We start from the raw sequence: 23,853 nt of genomic DNA, 5'->3' as shown, positions 1-23,853 counted from the left end.
TCCTTTGTGAAGGCTAAGGAACATACTGTTCATATAGATCCTGAAAGATTGTTTTTAATTATTTATTGTTTCATTTTTACCTGCTAAAACAATTTTTCCAGGAGTAAACACTTCTGTATTGGTCTTTTGGCATTATATAGCGGTTTTGCAAACTATTAAAGGCCTCAGTTTATTTTTTTAAATTTTGATGTAGTATAAGCCAGCATAAATCTCCATAACGAGCTTTAAATGGCTATAATCATGCTTGATGTTAGATCCCTAAAAACTCAGGAGAGTCCCTTAAGGGGTTAGAGAGATTTCAGTGAGTATAATGAAATGAAGACTCTTGACCCCATATGACGTAGAAGTCTGCTTCTTACTGGAGTAGCAGCAGGGACTGAGGTTTCAGGAGGGCATGGTGGCTGGACCCTCTGAACTTGTATATCAATTGCAGGTCTAGAGTATGTCCAGAAAAGCCTGTCTGGCCATGACGAACTAAGCCTATGATTGCAGGTCTAGAGTATGGACGCTTCAGTTTTTATCAGGGACATTTTGTCCTGTTGGACATTCAGCACTCTAATGGGATGCAACTCAATGAGGTTAAATGTAAAGGGGATCTCTGATCTTCCATTTACACTAAGGCTATCTGTATTTACCATGCATCTCCATAGGACCATTCTCTTTCCAGAACCTTTGGAGGAGGAGAACCTTATTACGATGTAATGGCCTATGCTCTGCATGAAGTTGATATGCAGCACAAAGCATATGAGGTAGGTCTAGGGAGGAGGTTGGGGATAGGGTTTCTCTCGGTGAGGCCGAGGGCAGGGCCCTTACTAAATGCTGTAGAGATCCTGTAGAGATCTCTTTATGTGAAACCATTGTAGAGCAGATAGTTAGTATCTTTCGACAATGTGTTACTAAAAGACGAAGTAAACAATCCATTGTGCCTGGTGACACACTGATTGATGCAAACAGTGTTCCAACGGCAGCTGCTATAAAGTGAATGTCATCCACAAGAAGATGCTAAAATGATGCCGTTAAGAACTCTCCATGTTGACAAAGAAGGAAGAATACAATTTGCCTAATCTTCTCCTAACCGAAGTTTAATTACCGTATTTGCTCGATTATAAGACGACCCCCCAAAATCAAAATATTAATTTAGGAAAAAAACAAAAAGCCTGAATATAAGACGACCCTATAGGAAAAAAAGTTTTACCAGTAAATATTAATTCATGTAAATATATTTTTTAAATTTCCTTTTATTTGCCAACCTGCCCCCCCCCAGTTATGCCACTCTGCCCCCAGAAATGCTTTATACCCCCCCTATTTGCCACTCTGCCCCATGATATGCCTTATACCCCTATATGCCACTCTGGCATATAGGGGGTTAAAAGGCATATCATGGGGCTGAGTGGCATATAGGGGGTTAAAATGCATTTCTGGAGGTATATATGCATATCATGGGGCTGAGTGGCATATAGGGGGTTAAAATGCATTTCTGGAGGTCCAGAAATGCATTTTAACCCCCTATATGCCACTCAGCCCCATGATATGCCTTTTAACCCTGCATGTACTGGCTGCCTTGGCTTGATAGGAGTGTGATTGCTGCTAACAGCAATCACACTCCTATCAAGCCAAGGCAGCCAGTACATGCTGGAACCTGGGGATGATAGTAGTGGGATTACAGCCTCCCTATGCCATGCTACAACCCCCACCCCCCTTACACATCCATGCTATCACACACAAACACACATTCACAAACATTTAAATACTCATTCATTCCATTAATCACACATACTTCACACATTAATCACACATACTTACCCAAAAACCCTCCACCACCCCCTTACCTGAACTGCAGATCTCTCACTCGAAGACTTCTGCAGGGGACCGGCTGTACCAGCAACTTCTCTGGCCCCGCCCCCAGAGGAGGGAGGGGGAGATAGAGTTCTGTGAGGAAGCTACAAGCTTCCTGTCCTCCTGCTTCTAACGGAAGAGACGCTGCTCGCGACCGGTAAGCAGCATGGCCCCAGCCATTTTTTTGGGGTCTGATTAGAAGACGACCCCGATTATAAGACGAGGGGTATTTTTCAGAGCATTTGCTCTGGAAAAAACCTCGTCTTATAATCGAGCAAATACAGTATTTACGATTTAATGATCAATCGTGGGGTTTTTTATAAGATGTGCTTAGCAAATCAGAACTGCCCAGTGTATAGATTTACTGTATCACCATGGCATGTTTTCAATTACCAAAATATCTGAGAATAGAATATAGATTTGCCTTTTTCCCTTGATAAAGATTTAAAATTATATTCACAATGTTCAAATAGATTAAATTGAGGTAACTACATTTGAATAAATTATAATACTTCTCTGGATTAATTCCCATAAATCTCTGTTGTGAGTCACTGCATTACATGATAAATGGTATTCACTACACAAAGAAACAGTGCACAATGTACTCCATTAAATACTCCAAGAAAAAAGGGCATTTTTGAAATCATTCCTTTTGAAACTGTTCCTTGGTATTATTGTCATAATAACTTACAAAATATGTGACTTGTTCCCTCAGATTTAAAGTATTTTAACCATAAAACTCTGGTGTAAAAAGAAATCTCTTGAAAAAGACTTTGTTTTCAAGCAACAAGCTTGTGTTTTGCAAGGCGCTTCTTTACATACATTAGCTGGAACCGGAATTAAGTACACACTTTAAGTCTTGATTTGTAAAAGCCTAGGCTACCAAGTGATTAATCAATTTGCCTAGCATGTAAAGGCCTTGGCTACCAAAGGATTAATGGAGGTCCATGTTTAAAGACATTATTGAAAGTGCAACTCATCACTCTGCGTCTAATTAATTATTTATATATTTCTGAAGACTGATACTACAAAACCAAAAAATATAATTTTTAAATCTCAGGAGAAGGTGAGTCCAGAGGCTCTGCCTTTTTGCAGAAGTTCACTGGGAGGCCAGAATAATGAAGACAGAGAGAAAGAGAAGTGTATGGCCTCTCTGTGACCTTCCGCAAAAAGGTGGAGCCTCGGTGACAGCCTCTCCCCCATCCTGCCAATTGGGAAGAGTGTATGCCAGGAGGCTCTGACCTTTTGCTGACGTTCACCAGGAGGCCATGTCCGCTGAGAAGAATAAGAAGAAAGAAGACACAAGGAGCAGCGGACAAAGAAAAAAGACAGAAGAACAAAAAATGCAAGAGAAGAAGCAGAGCTGCAACAAAGGACACTGAAGCAGTCAGCGGAAGAGGTAAAAATGTGAATGAAAGTGTGAGAGTGAGAGTATGAGAGAAGTATAAATCACAATGCTCTTTCTTTCTCCTCCAGATCAAAAAGATGGAGGAGAGAGGCAGAGCATCCGGATTAACAGTCATACAAGAGATGTAATTGGTAAACACAGAGATCACATGACTCTACTGGCCACTGATTTGTTCTCGCAGGACTGCCTCTAATGCTAAACAGTCCCCTGATGCGAGAAAGGGCCAGATGTGGCACGCATCAGAGTGTGCTGCTGCATTTTCTATGTGACGTACTGGTTTGCCTATACAGTAAGGGCATCTTGCGTTGCCTTTTATGGACGTACCAGTACATCCATATGGTTTTTGAAGGGGTTGAAGTCTTCTACGGCAACAAAGCCCAGAAACAACAATATTTCGTCAAACTGTGATTTCATTTACAGGTGAGCACAACAAATACCCCAAACCAAAATATTGAAATAAGAGCTTAAATTTTCTGGACCAGACTGGACAGCCTAACTATCCTCTGACTTAAACTTCCGTGCCAGACCCAGCTAAGCCAGGCTCTGGAAAACTTCCCCCAGACAGCACAAAGAGGTTGAAGCAGGTAACTTGACATAGAAATTTTTTCAACGCTCTTAGAGAACAAGTAGACTTACTGTCCCCTCAACACTCTCCTTCAGTGTAAGACTTTAAATGCTTCACGTGTTGCAGGCTTCTTGGAATGGAACATCAAATTCAGTCATGGACTTCCTGTCTGTTCAAAGTGCGGGGGGTGGATCATTGGCCAACCCTACTATCCAGTTGCTCCACCCAAGGGAATCAGATATAGGATTTGTGCAACACCCGTACACATAATCAAGAAAAAGCATCTCCCTGGTGCTGTATAGTGTCATAAGGTATATTTACACAATTAGTGAATATACCCTGCCAAATTCTAATGGCACACTAGCCTTCTGAAGATGCATTCAAGACGGCTTATGCAAGTGACACATATGTTTTTGCATTGTGTTGCGTCTGCCCACACCAGAGGCACTTACCGCAGAAGTTCTTCTGCCCAGAATACAACCACCAACGGAGAAGCCCTCGTGGGAGTAAACCAGGACCCAACAGCAAGGAGGCCTTCGTGCCAGCATGTAAGTATTGATACTGAGTAGACATAGCAAGGTTCCGGTGCTAGTTCAGGACAGGATACACAACTGGTAACTCAGCAAAGCAGGGGTTAAAACGAACAGGATAGTCAGGATAGCCGAGTCGGTACACGTAGCAGGCAGTCATACAAGCCGGTGAACGTCTGTGCGATATGCGCAGATAACCTCTGTTGCTGCCAGCACTTCCGCCTGGGCTTCTTTGACTAACCATAAGAGCTCTATTGGAAGTGGTGAGAAGCAGCAGCGGTTGTCTATGTGCATCATGCAGACGTCCACTGGCTGCCCCCGCTAGACACCATGGAGTCTGGGGATGATTTGGTAAGTCTCGGGGAGGGGGGCAGAGAGCGGCATTTCAGGGTGGCATAAAGCATATCAGAGGGCAGAGTGACATATCAGGGGTTATAAAGCATATGTGGGGGTCAGAGTGGCATATCAGGGGTTCTAAAGCATATCTGGAGGACAGAGCGGCATATCTGGGGAGCAGAGTGTCATATCAGGGGGGCAGAGGGGCATATCTATAAGTAAGGTGCAATGCCGGGACCCGGGCTGTGCCACATAGCATGAGAAGGAGCGGCAACCTACATTTGTAACATAAGATTAGCAAGATTTGGTTTGTCTTGTCTGTGGACCTTGAACCATTTCAGTTATTTTTCCTTGAATATCTGCAAATTATGTGTATCGTTCAACCAATTGTACTATGAGTAAGTACCAAAAAATGTGCTTTAATGTACTTTATATAATATAAATATGTTGATATAAATCAATAAATAATATCAAGCTTAGCTATACATTGTATAAGTACACATAGGCAACAACTGAATCAACTAGAACAAGTGTGAAATCCCAGAAATATTACCTTAGCCCTCCTATAATACGGTTGAAATCAGAATTTTAAAATTTAAAGTCCTTCACATTAAAGTTTCAGATATCATGAACTTAGCATCCCTTTAAACATCATACCACTATTCTCCTCAAAGAAAACTTTCCTTTCAAGTCTTACAACAAGGTTTTATAGTAAAATATTGAAATTTATAGGCACGTAAAACAGTTTCTTTTAAGGTACAAACAAAATCTTAAAATAAAAAACTTTTTACACTAAAACTGCTGTTCTTACAGTTCCATGGAATTCTTTCTTGTTTGTTTTGTATTAAATTCATGGAAACATTTGCTATCTTAAAAGCTAAAACACGGTTTCCTATGTTTTGAGGATATATCAGCAGAGGTTCTCATACAATTTTTAAATTCACTATTGGACTCTAAAGGTTACCCTTCCATGAACCATGGTCCTAAATAAATATATGCCCTAAATAATAAATATAATTTAGAAGATAACATTTGTTGGACTAATTTTTAATGTGATCTGATAAAGATAAATTAGATTTACTAATATACTTTATACGTGGAACCCTTGAAAGTAATTGCCTGCTGTACATGACAGCCTTTAAACAAAACTCGGGAAGAGGCGCAGCAACCAGAGGTTGTGAGGTTGCAATACTGGCTTAATACTTGAGGCTTGGGGTAGCACAAGAAATACCATTACATAAGTTATGGTAGGTAAAGGTGATGGAAAACCCTTCCACTTAAAATGAAGGGGGTAATAGAAGCATTAGTAAACACTCATATAGCGGAAGGGTTATATATTCCCATAATTCGCTGGTCTCCCCGCTGCAAAAGTTAAATGTCCGCGCTCGCGAACATTAATTCTGTCGAACTTGCAAACTCTTTTTTTCTATTTATTTTGGGGTTTTTTTCTATTAAACTACTAGACGAAAGGATCATGGGAATATATTTTATTTGAATAAATGCAAATGAGCACACTAGCATATATGGTTTATATATGTTTGAACAGAATGCTGCCCTCTATTGGTTATACCTTGAGTAGCATTGTTCCATATGCTTGAAATCCAAAGTTATTATGCTACTTAATGTATCTAACCAACAGAGGGCAGCATTCTGTCCAAACATATAGTAGCCATATATGCTAGTGTGCTCATTTGAATTTATTCAAATAAAATATATTCCCATGAGCCTTTCATGTAATGGTTTAATACAACCCCCCCCCAATAAATAGAAAAAAAGAGTTTGCAAGTTCGACAGAATTAATGTCCGCGAGTTGCAGCGGGGAGACCAGCAGATCATGGGAATATATTTTATTTAAATAATTAATAAATGAAAATGAGCACACTGCCACATATGGCTAATATATCTTCGGACAGAATGCTGCCCTCTGTTGGTTAGATACTTTGAGTAGCATAATAACTTATTATATATATATATATATATAAATATATATATATATATATATATATATATATATGTATATAGATATATAGATATCTCCAGTGCAAGAAGGGACATAAGCATAATCTGTGTCAGTCCTCTTTCATTGCTGTTTATTACACATGTATTTTGATTTGATTAATAAGTTATATGCATGATTCAATCCATTGGGTGAAAGTGTACCCTCTTTATCCCCAAACCAGTTAACCCCTGTGTGTCCATGCAGGCATGTGCAGTTATGGGTTAAAACATGGGTCAAGTGTCAACATTTCATATGACGGTTGGCCAAGGCAGTCCTTCGGAGATAACGATAAAAGAATGCACTCCTGAAAGGGGGTTGCAAGTGGGAACAGAGAACCAATCATTTTCTCTATATTCTGCATTCATTCATCTTAAGGTCACATGCAATACACACACACATACCACACTCAGACACATACACACATCACACTGTGCCACACACAGCACAATCAGCCACATACAACACTCACTCAATCAAGTAGCTTACCTGTCTCAGACACTTTGCTCTAGTACCCGTGGGACATGGTGCTACCATGCTAGTATTGAGGTTTACCTAAACCCATTAAGCACCCCCTCTTCCAAAAGAAGCCACAGCCCAGCTACTCAATGATGGACTGCATCTGACAATATTCTATGATTGGGCATGATTAGGCATTCTTATATATCTGTATTTGCATAGTTATGAAAACATATTATATATAGAAGCAGTAATGTGTCCCTGCCTAAAAAGTGTCAAGTTGATATTCTGATAGGCTTTTACATATTTTTATGGCTGTTTCCATAGCAAACAGCATTCCGTGATCCTATAAGAAGGTATTTTTGCATAAAACTTCAATCAGTTTGAATTTCTGACACACAAAAGAAAAACTTTGAACAGATTAAGTTAAAAAAATCTGGTTTTATACATGCCGACCCTTTGGCTTAAAAGGGTTAAATATGAACATATGCAAATGAAATCATTTTCACGTTTTTGTTTTTATTTTATTTTATGAACTGTGAGTTGCCAGAACATAAACATCAACCATAATCAAGGAACAAGGGAAGAAAAGATATTTTAATTAAATGTGTATAGCATATGGAAAGTGGTAGGGTGGTTTGATTGATTTGGTTCTGCTCTGATACTTCACATTTGATTCAGCTTTTTTGTTTTCTGGGGTCTTTACTTCTAGTTTGTTAGGATCAGATTTAAGAACACCTAAGCTGCTCAAAGCCGCATGGTAGCTTTTTTCTTTTCCTTTGACAAACACTTTTTTATTTTATTTTAACAGTGTATCATGTAAAATAGTTGGAACCAAATCTAAAATTCTGTTCAACACCGGGGACCATCTGGGATTACAAAGATTTAAATACAAGATGTTAAATAGATGCATCTGCATTTCACCTTGAGAATTTGTCATCTTTGGCACAGAAAGCAACAAAACACATTTTATTCTCTGTATTTTAAATTTTTTACAAGGCACATTATAAACTCAAAGCTTCCTAAATTCATGCAAACTATGCACTGCCAACTATCAAAAGCAATGATTTAGTATCTTTACTTCATAATCTGTGTACTGTGTTCCCTGCAGGATACATTTTTTAAGACAAAAGTTACCTTTGGAGTCATATAAAATGGCTCAAATCCAGCAGAAATAGATCATGGATAATTTAGTTACAGTTTAGCATATTTTTTTTAAATATGATATACAGTGAATATAAAAAGTCTACACACCCGAGGTTCTTGTGATGTTAAAGAATGAGACAAAGATAAATCATGTCTGAATCATGTCTGAACTCAGTGGTAGGCATCCCTGAAGAGAAACGTTTTTAGGGAGTGTTTGAAGGAGGGTAGAGTTGGTGAGAGTTGGACAGGACGGGGAAGAGAGTTCCAGAGGGTTGGTGCTGCGCGAGAGGAGTCCTGTAGGCGGGCATGGTAGGAGGTGATGAGTGAAGATGCAAGGAGTTGGATCTTAGAGGGTGGGCTGGAGTATATTTGCTGATGAGGGAGGATAGGTAGAGGGGAGTGGCGTTAGTGAGAGCTTTGTAGGATAGAGTATTTTGAATTTAATTCTGCTATGGATGGGGAGCCAGTGGAGGGACTCGTCTAGGGTCACTCCGAGGCAGCGGACTTGTGGTAAAGGAGAGATAAAGGTCAGAAAGGGGAATAGAGTTAGAGGGAGGGATTAGAAGGAGCTCAGCCTTAGACATATTTATCTTGAGGTGGTGAGAGGCCATCCAGGAGGAGATGCCAGATAGGCAGCTGCTGATCTGAGAGAGGACAGATGCAGAGAGATTGGGGATGGAGAGATAGATTTGTGTTTCGTCTGCATAGAGGTGGTATTTGAAGCCAAGGCTGTCAATAAGTTTTCCAAGTGAGGAAGTGTAGATGGAGAATAGTAGAGGACCCAGGACAGAACCCTGAGGTTCTCCAACAGACAGAGGCATTGAGGAGGAGTCGCAAGCGAGAGACACAGAGAAGGATCTGTTGGAAAGATTCGAGTTAAAATCAAAAGGTGCTTTAACAAAGTATTAGTTTATGCTACCAGGTTATTGGGATTTTTTTTTAAAAAATTCCGCCCTCAAAGATTTCAGTTTGTTTTGTAATTGAATTGTTCACGTTATAGGTCCCATTAATGGTGGAAAAGTTCTGACATGATTTATCTTTGTCTCATTGTTTAAAATCACAACAACTACAGGCGTGTGTAGACTTTTTTATATCCCCTGTAATAATATGCTAATATTGTAGTATCCTTTGCTAACTAGTAGGGCAGGAAACAAGGCTTTGTTTTCGATAACCCAGGACAAAAGGGTGATTACTCTTAAAAAATAATACATTTTAAAAACAAGCATCACAAGTACATGATATATGGATATTTATTAAATTGTGTATTACAAATTTTCATTTTACATCTCTTCACCTTCTGAAACTAAAGATACTAGGCCATCCAGTTTGGGTGAGTCAGTTTGGGTGAGGGCATGCTTAGGTTCTCTGCTTGCTCATTATACCTTGAGTACCAATGCCTCATGGAGGTTTAGCTGTAACTTGCAAATCCACAATTTCCTGATGAGACAGAAAACACATCTAGAAAAGTTAATTTTTAAAAAAGCAAAAAAAGATTCTAATATTTTTTCCTGGATTTAGAAGTATCCAATGTTTGTATGTTTGTATTTATTCTTTTTCTTTTCCTTTTTTTTTTTTTTTTGCTTTTTTTTTAACCTTGTCGGCCAATGGTGCCCTGCTTAAGGGCATCCCTTATGCCTATGGAGGCTTCTATGTGAATCCAGGGGGTGCTTTATATGCTACCTTTGCATCACTGCATTTCACACGAATGAGGCAGATGCAAGGCATTGTTGGCATACCTGCTAACATCCCAGGGCAGGCTACTTGCAGCTCTCCGTCTTCTTGGGGATTGGCTTCATGAGTGAATGGAGTTGGCCAGGGCAGGAATAGCTCTTTGTTGGCCAAGGCTAACTCCAGACAGAATTGAGTCTGTGGGGTAGTAGGCAGGGAGTGGGTGTGGTAAAAGACAGAAGAAACCCCTAGAAAATAATAAGCAAAATATTGTCAGTATTTGAATTAGTACATTAACTATTCTATGTCTCACTTACCTTGTGCATCTGTTTGCATGATTACATGCACTCTTTCTTCATGCACTCCTCTGGATACCTAGGAAAAAATAGGAATGTAGAATTAACATCAGTGAGTTATTTAATCACCAGGAACTCTGGACTCCAAATTACTATGACTTCATGTCTTGGAACCTCCCTTGTGGCACTGTTTGTGGTTGCCTCTTACTCTGGTGAAGGAGAATGATGAAGGTGAACTCATTTTTTGTCTTAGAGTAATACTGGATGGATAAACATTTGTTTTCTAACTTTCTTGAATACATAGTATACTTACTTTCATTGTACATCCTCATTTATTCCTTGGCACCTACAAGAGAGTAATTACTATTTAAAACCTGTATCAGTGGACAGTTTATGGCTACCAATTTGGTCTTTGACATGGCACCAAAGGTCCTTACACATTTAACATTCTGCATTACATGACAGATACAATCAAATAAAAAATAGTATTTTAAAGAAATAAATTTCAGTACAGGTTTTAGTAAACTCAGGTTTACAAGATAAAACATAGCTGGGATCAGCAATATGATTTGTAGTTTTATATAGCAACATAGGAAATCTTTACTGTACCTCTGGCACCCCCTCCTGGATTTACTTAGAAGCTGACACAGGAAAGAAACTTACAGTGGCACTATATACTATATACTATAGATAGTGTCCTATGCAGCTGCCTAACTTACATGTTTGAGAAAAAAGCAAGAATTCAATGCATAGCCAGCAAATAACATCCATCTAATGCATTTAAAGCCTTTTCTGGACACCATTAATGAGGCACTTTTGTGTAACAATCACACAGGATTGTACTATTTTCTGGCTTTCTTGCCTTTGGCACCCCCCACCACCACCTTTATCTGCTTTCTGCTACCTTATTTCTTCCCTCTTTGGCCATTTCTTTTATCCTATCTCTTTATTTGTACCTTACTTGCTGACATATTTTTCTATACTTTTCCCCCTTTTTCTTTTATCTTGCTTGTCTGCCTTTTGCATTTTTCATCAACTTTCTAACGTATATCCTGCCTCCCCACACGCAGACATATCCACACACATATACACACACACACATATGATACACAAATATACAAATACACATACACACACATATAATACACATATACACACACGTATAATGCACATGTATACATAGACAAACACATATAATATACATATCTACATGTATGTGTACTGTATATACACATGTACATATAAACATATATGTATACATATAAACATATACATGGACAGACATATATGCTGGAGGTGCTGTCACAATTTCTGCTGCACCAATCCTGTTTGCTCAGAAGCCTTGTACCGATCCTTCAGAATTCTTAAAGCTTCACACAGTCATCACTGTCTGGAGAACCAAAGTCTTGAGCCCACCGTCTTCTCCACATACAGAGCCCAGTATTCGACTTTTCAACTTCTTTCTGTACCATAATAATTTCTTTATTATTCGCGTTCCCCAGTATAATACCTCTGAGAGCCATACTGGGATCTATCCTTTTTTTCCATTTTGGAGGCCACCAGACAGCTCTTTTGGAGCAACTACTAAACAAAATGCAAACTTCTAGTAAGCCCATCCCCAGTACACTGTCCTGAGGTTGGTATTTACCAGATGAATGTGTAAATGATGTGATCAGTGCTCACTTTCAAGAAAATAACAACTTTGACATAGCAATGCAAATGATAGGGTGTTGAAAATTACAGTGTAAACAAATTGTTGGAAGGTATCTGTTATACATTGCTAAACAGCAGTAAGACTGAAGAGTCTCAAAGGATTTTAACCTGGAAACTTACTGAAGGACTAGCAAATCGACTAAAGGAAGAAAGCAGGCAATTTAGTACAATATGTAAAATCCAGGGTATTGTAATGTAGTTTATGCTGTGCGAAATGCTTCAGTAAAGTCTGATGTAAAGTAAAATAAGGATCGTCAGTGCTGTCACAGACGGAGACTGACTGAATTTGTAGACGAGAATAAAATATCATCCTCCCAGTCTTTTGGTCGATACTTAGGGCAAACCGTTGAGCTTGTGTTGTTTCAGATATGAAAGACCAGCTTTCAGCTTCTGTAAAATTATTTATTGTAAAGGGAATTTATAGATATTAAAATATTAAAGAGTTCAAAAACAATAACCGTGCATAAAACTGTGTATAAAATCAACAATTATTAAGTGAGGCTTTAAATAAAAAATATTCAAGGTGTTTTAGTGTTTTATTATTTATACATTATAAATTGCTATATTTGCATCAGGTCCAGACTGGCCATCAGACGAATACTTGATGTGCCACTAGCCAATAGGGCTGCATACCTAGAGACAGAGCAGGTTATGTAGTGTGCGGCCTCTGGCTGCCTAGATAGTCAATGGTTTTTGTACTAAACTCTATGTATGTTTTAATAAAATAACCAAAATGGAAAACTTTCCATAGTTACTGAGATATATGGCTGGTTTCTGTCTCATCAAGAAATTGTGGATTTGCAATACTTGGACTTACAACCAAGCCCTACAAGAAAATTACAAGCCCAATTACTAGTAAAAAAATCTAATATGTTAGTTAAAGTTTAATACTTCATAAAGCCCTGGGTCCTGATAAGTTCCCTAACATACATTTCAAGACCATTTAAGATTAGCATTGTCTTTAGCCTTTTTTCAGTCTCCAGTGTGACCTATCAGGGAAGTCCATTTTCCCCACTTTGTCAAGACTCTTGTGACAAACTCCAATCCCATGCTTCTTTGTTGCTAGTTTTGACAAAGTTAAGGTAAACTTCTCAAAGATGAGAACTTACCCGCATGTACCTTCTGGTTACAAGTAACCATCATGTAGCTTGATTGCTGTTATTATATGTTTTCATTCTTTAGGTTCGATGAACAGACCAAACCAGACATACACAATACATACACTACATACTGAGAAAGAGCAACTAAAACATGGTTGAACACACGTCTTGTCGTACAACTGCCTACAAGTTACTTGTCATTTCAGCGCTCAATTTTTGATACAGTCTCATATGAGTGTAGCAGCCTAGAATAATGTTGTAGATATTTAACCCCTTCAGTCCCAGGTGTTTCTGGTACCTCAAAGCCCGGAGCAATTTTGCCATTTTTGCAGTATGTTGGTTCAGCGATTATTCTCCTATCCTGCGAATAGTGTACCCATGTATACTATATATTGATTCTTTCAAGGAGAGATAGAGCTTTCTTTTTATACCATAGTTAGATGATTAGCTGAAAATTTAGGATGAGAAATTCTCATGGAAAATCCCCTCCCTCAATTCAGGTATCCTGATTTCAGAAATACCTAATTTATATAGATTTTCCATACTTTCCCAGCACTTATAGGGAACATATTATAAGGTGTACATTATTCATAGAATTTTTATACTTTTGGCTTAACAGGTTTGGGGGTTGTGAACGGGGGCAGGTGGGTTATACTTTTTAGATGTTGTGTTAGGGCAATGGGATGTAAGGGTTTTTTTTTATTATTATCTTTTTATTTTTTTGTATATTTTTTTTAGTGCAGCATGGTTAGAGGTCCTCTTAGGGACCTCTTGAACATGTTATTAATGCAAATGATATCACAATGACATCACTTAGCTCACTTTATTGTTTTTCTTAAATTATCATTTATTGTATTATTTTAGTGTTTTATTTTCAATCCCTAACATTTTTTTTCTTTTTTCAGCATGGGAGAAGAACGAGGGTTAGGTAGGTACACCCACTATATTCACCAAGAGCTTCAAACCGGTCGCATTGGCCACCACTGGGCTTCCTAATTTTCTCTTTTGCGAATATCAATTTGTCTTCTTAGCAAATGTTCAAGATCTTCTCCCTATTCTCCTTTCCCATTGGTCCAGGAGACCTCATTATAGAGCCCCCCTAGCTGGCAGAACTCCAGGGCCCGGTCGCGACCCCGGTAGTTCCGCCACTGTTGAGGACATTAACCATCTGCCAGCTGATGGCTGATGTGGCAGATCAGGCAGTTACATCCAGTGGATGCACCAAGAGTTCCAAACCAGTGTGCTATAAGCCCTACTTGCTCAGTCTCCTAATTTCCAGAGTTGCAGATACCATATAGTCCTTTTAGGCGCTGGAAAGGTTAATCCAAACGACAGCTGTGACTAAACAGGATATTATTCTATATTCTTCACCATGTTAGAGTAATGAACCACTGCCAGCTGATGGCCAAGTTATCACATCAGGTAGGTACACCCACTATATTCACCAAGAGCTTCAAACCGGTCGCATTGGCCACCACTGGGCTTCCTAATTTTCTCTTTTGCGAATATCAATTTGTCTTCTTAGCAAATGTTCAAGATCTTCTCCCTATTCTCCTTTCCCATTGGTCCAGGAGACCTCATTATAGAGCCATCCCAAAAGTTACATGGTCCTACTAAATGACTTATGGTTCTGGCTCAGGGCCGGCCTTTGGGGTGTGCGACCTGTGCGACCAGGGCGCCACACTCCAGGGGGCGCCGCCGCCGGGTCCTCCCCCGCTGCCGCTGCTGCCGCCGCCGGGTCCTCCTCCGCCGCCGCCACGGGGTACTCCGCCGCCGCGGGTTCCTCCGCCGCTGCCGCCGCGGGGTCCTGCTCCGCTGCCACCGCCGCGGGGTCCTCCTCCTCCGCCTCTGCACCTAAATGAAAACATTGTTGGGTTTTTTTGTTGTTGGTTTATTTAACTTTATTTAACAACCTCCATGTTAAATAAAGTTTTTTTTTTAACTTTATTTAACATGGAGGATGTTAAATAAAGTTAAAAAACCAACAACAACAAAAAACAACGTTTTCAATTATGTCCCGGGCAGGGGCGCCGAGCGGTTGCTCGTGAAGTTCTCAGCAACCGCTCGATGCCCCTTACTTTCCGTGACTCCGTCGCGGTGCCGGCGCTCAACATGAAATGCCGGCAGGACTCCTCAAGGTAAGTTAGGATAAGGAGAAGTAGGGAGAGGCAGAGGGGGGTAGTTTGAAGAGGCAGGGGGTAGTTTGAAGGGGCAGAGGGAGGGTAGTTTGAAGGGCAGAGGGGGGGGGTAGTTTGAAGGGGCAGAGGGGGGTAGTTTGAAGGGGCAGAGGGGAGTAGTTTGAAGGGGCATAGGGGGGTAGTTTGAAGGGGCAGGGGGGGTAGTTTGAAGGGGCATAGGGGGGTAGTTTGAAGGGGCAGGGGGGGTAGTTTGAAGGGGCAGGGGGGGTAGTTTGAAGGCACAGGGGGGGTAGTTTGAAGGGGCAGAGGGGGGGTAGTGAGGGGGGCGCCAGAGGAGTAGTTCGCACAGGGCGCCGGAACACCTAAGGCCGGCTCTGTTCTGGCTGAGATCCATCTCTGTTTTTTGTTGTTATTCTGGCTTGTCTATCTTTTTTACAGTCACTAGTGCCTTTACCATGGGTTTTACAATATTCCACTGTGGAATGCAAAAATATTACACTGGATTTAGACTTTTTCAAAATATAATCATTTTTGTAACCTTACTGATCTTGAACTTTGCTGACTACATGTTTTCTTAATTCATATGGGTACAAATATTTCTCTGTCATTCACAGGAGAATTCACTTACATAAACCCTTAACAATTTTATTGTGTTAGCAAAGTAACAAACATAAATAGGGCAAAGAAAAGCTAATTACATTAAATTAACTCTGGTGAACCTCTTGGCTCTCAGACCCTATAACGGCTGATTCATATCCAATTTAATTTATCATTCTGGTGCCAGCTTGCATTAATTTAGCGATCTGTTTGCATTTCCCATGTCCCAGTGCTTCAAGTTAATTGTATAATCACTGTTAAAACCATGCATTGATTATCAGTATATGAGCTGCATGTGCAGTTCACTTCTAGAAAGACCTATAAGGAATTGTCTTTCATGACACAGATGAGAAGAAGTCAATGAATATGAAATAATCTTTAATCATCAGGGGGCTATATGGCCTAAACACAAATTAGTGACATTATTTCTACTTATATAAGTATTCATAAATACTTCAATTTAATTATTAATTTGTTTTTAAGAAAAAATCATTGGGTTTAGGTCATGGCTCAGTATATAGTGATGGAAGATTTGTTCTACCACTTCCTGTATCTGGCTTGCTATATAGTGATGGGAGTTATGCTGTCCCACCACCCGTGTCTGGCTTGCTATATAATGATGGGAGTTATGCTGTCCCACCACCTGTGCCTGGCTTGCTATATATTAAAAAGAATTATGCTGTACCACCACCTGTGTCTGGCTCACTTTATAATAATAGGAATCATGCTGTACCACCGTCTGTGTCTACATCATTATATAAAAATAGAAGTCAAGCTGTACCACTGGGTGTGTAATTAAGATGGATTCAGCAAAGATTCAGTAAAGATTAAATGAGTTTTTAGCTGAGTTGGAGTTTCCATTCAGAAACTTCACTGTGCATGATAAAGACCAGTCCTAAACAGCAATACAGGGACAGCACAGCCCATACTGCTGCAAAAACTTGCCAGTGTTGGATCCTCATAATGAACAGAGGAGAGAGTGAGTTAAAATAAAGACCATATCTGGTAACCATTTCTGGTTCTGGCTGCCTGGAGCCACCCTTGTGTAATGCAGGTAGGAGATCCATCAGTGGACAGTCCCACCAACATCGTGGGACATACGCAACTTTTTTTATGGGGAAGTGGGCAAGAGTAGGGTGTGCCGCAACGCCGCTCCCGCCACCCAGAGTTTCTACCCAAGGTCTCTAGACAAAACCAGAAGAGTTCCCAGGTATGATCACAACTCTCCTGCCAACTTCAACATAGTGAATAAACCCCGATGTAACTTTAGTGAATAAATCCCAATCAATACTATCCAGAATATATGGATATGTAAAGTACATTTAATAAATTTGTAATACACTACATATGTATATGAGTTTGATAATATCTTCATAATTACATGGAAATATAGATTTAAAAAATACTTAAGGGTCAAGTTGCTATAATATCAAATAAAATGTTTTTGTTTTCACATTGGTTTATTTCTAGGTAAAGGCAGTACTGATTAATATTACATATTACATTTTTTTGTTTTCTTTGAACATAGGACTAACTTTTGGATGACAATTGCTACTAAAAAATTAAGCTAGAAAATAAGGAAACCACACCAAAGGTATTAGCAAAAGCAGAAAGGTATTGTAGAGCAAAACCAATAAGTGGCTTGGCATAAGTAAATTAGATAACGGAAAAGTGTCAATGGACTTAGGTAAATTAGGACACTGATAAATTACCTTTGTTAAGCGTAAAGGGATTTATGCCTGTATATGAAAACCATTTTGGACATTATCCAGAAACAGTAAACCCACACAAACACGTACTGTCAGAGACTTTAATTAAAAAATCCCATATCTCAGTTTTATGTATTCTTTATTATGTCAATTGTAGAGCAGTCATACAGCCCAACAAATTAGTTTTTATCAGGCTAATTAATTTCCAGGAACTTTTCTATTTTTTTTTAAATATTCCATGACAATGTGGCAAGGGTATGATTCACAACCCTCTGCAACCTCTTAATATTACCATTCAATTTGAGACGTCTGTTGATATCAGAAAGTGTTGCATTTACAAAAGCTATTTATGAAGCTGGATAGAACAAAAGAGAGAGAGAGCGTGAGAGAGAGAGGCTCCTATTAACCTTTTTTTAAACATTGATTCAATAGCAAACCATGCCACTGGGCAACGTTCGTTGGTACTATGTGAATAAATGCTCCAAACTGGCAGAAACATGTTTTCTTTTGTTAAAATACAATGACAGTGACACTTTCCTGTCCTCTCCACAGACAAATGGTTGTGGGTGTCCATTTAATACTAAAAAAAAATTCCCTTTGCCATAAAAACAATAGTGTCCATATTATACCAAGTCATCTAGGTTAACAGCCCTATCCCCTTCAATAATAATAAAAAATAATATTAAAATATATTTACACTTCACACCCTAGAAGCCAAGTGGGTCCAAGTGAGATCCTCCGATGCACACTTGAGTGGTAGATCCCTGCTAACTCTCTTGGCATCCAGAAGGGCATCTCATGGGAAAAGAAAATCTTACAAATGTACCATATGTTGCCACTATAGATTTGCAAAGAAAGTATTTAAGTCCTAACCTTCAAGTTTATGAAATGTAAAAAAAAAAAAAAAAAAAAGCCAACAAATATGTGTATTGAGAAATAATGGAAAAATAGACAGGGTTTAGTATGTATATTCCTTAATAACTAACATTACCTGCTGTATTACATTACAATACAGATGTAGACTTTGTACAAACTAATTTTATCTTTATTTTTTATTTTTTTTAATTACAATTTTAATGATATTTAGCTGTGTAACTTAAACAGTTATGGTAAAAAAATTGAATTCAACCATAGGTTTATACTTTGCTTGAGTAGCCTCAGGCATTAAATAGAATGTGTAGGCAAAGTATAAACTGTCTGATTTGACACTTTAACTTACAATAAAAATAATGGTTTTGTTCATTTATTTGTCTGTTTCCTGCTACACATTTAACATAGTTTCCTACTAACCATCTTAAGAAGGAACAGTCCCACTTTCTTCATCTGAATTCAATCTTTTCTATAATTGCAAAATATTTGCTGAGTATAAGCATGTCCTAGTCTTCTACAGCCCCAAAAAGTTATATTAATTTGCATGGAAACAGCACAAAATGTGCTTATAAATTCAATTGTGTAAATAAAATGAATTTTTCCTCTTTTAAATGCCTCACTTGTAGTTGCCATTTTACTTTTCATGGATCAGTAAAGCATATTTTGAGCTTCAATGTGTTTCCTACCTGAAACTTTCACTAAATTGCTGTTTCGTTACACACACGCTCTAACACCCACACACTCACTCACACTCTAATGTCGGTTACATGACCCCACGGAGCAATGTCTCCACAAGGGGACCAGCCCAACTTGGGCCTCAGATGGAACCGTTTGGAGATTTATGACCGGCCTGGGGACCAGTCTGAGCAAGACCAGACTTAATACACTTAATATAATGTTTCTCAAAGAGTTCCTTTGCTAGAGAGTATGTAGGGAGGGCTGCAAGGTTGTCTTATACTTTTTTTTTTTAAAACTTCACTTTTTAATAGTCCACGTGTTACTGTCTGTAATTACTTTGAAAAGCTCAAACTATAAGACACATCATTGAGTTTTCTATGAACATGGCATTGCTCCATATTTTCAATATGTTTACAGTAAGATTTAAAAAAACCTTTACCCAGTGGCAGAACTACCGAGGTCGCAGGGGTCGCGACTACGACCGGGCCCTGGAGTTCTGCCAGTCAGGGGGGCCCAAGGGGTGCCGAGCAGTTGCTGAAAACGACCGCTCGGCAACTCTTGGGCCCCCCTGACTGACAGAAATCCAGGATGCCTCCGCTCCCCGCCGCTGCTGCCGCCGCCGCTGCCGCCGTCGCCGCCACCTGCCTCAGCGCTGCCCAGAGTGCAGTGTTGGGAGCGTGAGGCGTTTGTCTCGGGTGCCGGCGCTTCACGCTGAGCGCGGCATATGACGTCATATGTCGGCGCTCAGCAGTGAAGTGCCGGCACCCGAGACAAACGCCTCACTCTCCCAACACAGGAGTTGACGGTAAGTGACCTACAAAGGGGGGGGTAGGGAGGGAGTGGGTAGATCGTGAGAAGGGGGGGTAGGGAGGGAGAGGGTAGATCGTGAGAAGGGGGGTAGGGAGGGAGAGGGTAGATCGTGAGAAGGGGGGGTAGGGAGGGAGAGGGTAGATCGTGAGAAAGGGATAGATGGGTTGGGGGTGGGGGGGCCCTTAACAGATTCTCGCACCGGGGCCCTGAGGTTTCTAGTTACGCCCCTGCCTTTACCAAATATATCTACTTGTATTCAATCTTTTGTTTGTTGCTTGTTTGTCTTATATTTGCTTGTTTTTTTTTTAACATGTACATTCAATACATTTCTTTCCAGGGTTGGAGTTTTGTGCGATATATTCTATTTTTCCGTAGTTCGATGAGCTTTGTATGTGGATGAATGCAGTCTTACCAGGAACAAGAGTTATTGATGATGACTTTCAGGATTGTCTAACAATTACAATTTGTAGTGATCTAGTTTACCTCCATTAAATAATACCCCATACTGCTTGACTTATGTAGCAAAACCCCAGGTGGTCGTATTGATTGTCTGGATGCGGTACAGCTAAGTAGATGTTAATAAACAAAGTAGACAGTATGTAATGGTTTTTCCAAAGTGCTATTACCACGTAGAGCATTCTGTTTCATCAGTAAAACAATCCCTTATACAATGTGGCAGTTCACAGTCACAAAATGGACTGCACTGCAATGTCTATGATTTAATTGTGTAGTACTGCACACTTTAACTACAAATGCCCAGACTTGTCTTCTAGACACTTATTTTAAGTCAAGCTATTGAAGCGGGGATTAGTTACTGCCATATTAATATGATCTATCTAGTAGCTACCTTAAATACATACAAAGTTATATGTCTAAAATGTATTTATATTTGCAATATATATATATATATATATATATATATATATATATATATATATATATATTAGATTCTATTGGCATTTTACTGATTTTAGACATTCTAAACTGATATCATTTAGTTTAGTAGTTTAACTTGCTAAGTGCAACTTTCAACAAACAATTTCTAAATACTGTATGCAAAGACGTTAACAGAAAATGAAAAAGGTAAGTGTAAACCTTTGGTTTGGTTTCCGGTTACAATAGACAGTTATGGTGCGGGCTTTACGTGTGTTGTAAACAATTAAATACAAACCACATGGATTTCATAGATACATGCACAGGCTAAAGCAAATTTGAAGAGAAAAAAACAACAACTGGATTGAAGTCCATCGACCAGTTGATTCTACTGAATAAATATATAATTTTTACTGCGGCCTCACAGCTTTCATACTTTTACACAAAGCATCAAAATGGTTTTATCAGTATATAATGGCAATACTTACTATATGGAAGAAAAAGGCAGCAAAGTAAATATATAACAGAAAATGACAAGTTTCCAAACTACATAAAAAATACACTATAAGCAAGAAGGTAGATGTACGCTAATGCATAATACCGGCCACACAAGAGGCAACTAAGTTACAGTATCTCAGTATTATATCTGTTCATGTGATAACACTGAAGAAATGACACTTTGCTACAATGTAAAGGAGTGTACAAGCTGTATAACAGTGTCAATTTGGTTTTCCCATCATATTTTGTATGACCACCATTATTTCCCAGCACTGCCTTAACCCTCTGGGGCATGGAGTTCAACAGAGCTTCACAGGTTGCCACTGGAGTCTTCTTCCACTCCTCCATGACGACATCACGGAGCTGGTGAATGTAAGAGACCTTGAGCTCCCCCACCTTCCGTTTGAGGATGCCCCACAGGTGCTCAATAGGGTTTAGGTCTGGAGACATGCTTGGCCAGTCCATCACCTTTACCCTCAACTTCTTTAGCAAGGCAGTGGTCGTCTTGAAGGTGTATTTGGGGTCGTTATCATATTGAAATACTGCCCTGCGGCCCAGTTTCCAAAGAGAGGGGGTCATGCTCTACTTCAGTATGTCACAGTACATGTTGACATTCATGGTTCCCTCAGTGAACTGTAGCTCCCCAGTGCCGGCAGCACTCATGGAGACCCAGACCATGACACTCCCACCACCATGCTTGACTGTAGGTAAGACACACTTGTCTTTGTACTCCTCATCTGGTTGCCACCAAACACGCTTGACATCATCTGAACCAAATAAGTTTATCTTGGTCTCATCGGACCATAGGTCTGAGAAATGACAGGCTGCCCCCCCCCACCCGTTCAACCTCTGCAGCAATGCTGGCAGCACTCATACATCTATTTCCAAAAGACAATCTCTGGATATGACGCTGAGCACGTGCATTCAACTTCTTTGGCGAGGCCTGTTCTGAGAGGAACCTGTCCTGTGAAACCACTGTGGTCTTGCTCACCATGCTGCAGCTCAGTTTCAGGGTCTTGGCAATCTTCTTTTAGCCTAGGCCATCTTTATGTAGAGCAACAATTCTTTTTTTCAGATCCTCAGAGAGTTTTTTTTTGCCATGAGGTGCCATGTTGAACTTCCAGTGACCAGTATGAGAGAGTGTGAGAGCGATAACGGCAAATTTAACACACCTGCTCCCCATTCACACCTGAGACCTTGTAACACTAGCAAGTCACATGACACCGGGGAGGGAAAATGGCTAATTGGGCCCAATTTGGACATTTCCACTGTACTCACTTTTGTTGCCAAGGTTTAGACATTAATGGCTGTGTGTTGAGTTGTTTTGAGGGGACAAAAAATTTACACTGTTATACAGGCTGTACACTCACTACTTTACATTGTAGCAGAGTCTCATTTCTTCAATGTTTTCACATGAAAAGATATAATAAAATATTTACAAAAATGTGAGGGCTGTACTTACTTTGGTTAGATACTGCATGTGGATTAAGCCATAAAGGCACTAGCCTACCTGGCATTCCCCCTTTTGGCCTAATAAGAACCTTACTTTAAGCCATGTATTTAGCAACGTAATACATAGTGTTCTATATATTTTAATTATTTTTTGTCTATAATATATAAGTCCCAATCTGTCTTGGCAATCAAACATGCTATATGATAATATGTCAGTCTTGTGTCACATATGCCACTTCCATATGTAATTTGTCACCCTGCATGATTAGAAGAAAGGCTTATACTTTTCATGTATTTGACACATATGCTGTGATTTGATTACAGTTTAATGAACAGACAATTATTCCGGAATATATAAAACCATAATATCTGTCAGATAGCTAAATTGGTAAAAATGTGCATCTCTAATACTTTCCCTGTATAACATTTAAATTACGTATGTTGGTCTCATCATACTCATTCTCCTGGTCAATATACCTGACAGTAACCTAACCAGTGACCAAGATTTCTTTCAGAAATCTACCATGTATCATAAAATATAGATCACTAATGATAATAAGTTAATAAGTATATTTTCTTTTATTTTATTTTTATCGAAGAGATATTGGGGTCGATTCAATAGACCTGACTAAATCATGTCATAGTCAGAAAATACAGAACTAACGTTCTGTAGACAGTATGAGAATACCAATTCAGTGTCTCAGACTAAAAGCAAATGAACGACCATTCTCAGCCAAAATACATGTAAGCATTAAGGGACTGTATCACCTAATCATATCATAAAGTGCGCCGTGAGAGGAAAGTCAGAATTCAAAATGACACAGCACATGCTGATTACAGTCAATCCCGGGGTGAGAAACAGCATTTCCAAATAATCTTTATAAAATCCAGCACACAGCCTGTGTGCGGACAACACAGGGCTAGGGAGAAAAAGATACTTAGAAAGAGACAGAGATAGAGAGAGTTGTCACTGGAGGTATTTGACAGTAGGTATAGGAAGAGACTGCACAGTAAATTATTCATAACATCAACAAGCTCTACATTTTCCTTATAACACATTACATATTTAAAACGTTTATTTAAACAGTGCGATTGATGACTGACAGGCATTGACTGAAGGATTGATTGGAAATGTGAGTTTGTGGGAGTGACTGTGCATACGGGAGTGATGTGTG

This window comes from Spea bombifrons, chromosome 2 (assembly GCF_027358695.1).
Source record: "Spea bombifrons isolate aSpeBom1 chromosome 2, aSpeBom1.2.pri, whole genome shotgun sequence".
NCBI classification, from domain to species: domain Eukaryota; kingdom Metazoa; phylum Chordata; class Amphibia; order Anura; family Pelobatidae; genus Spea; species Spea bombifrons.
Note: the sequence above shows the minus strand (reverse complement) of the source record.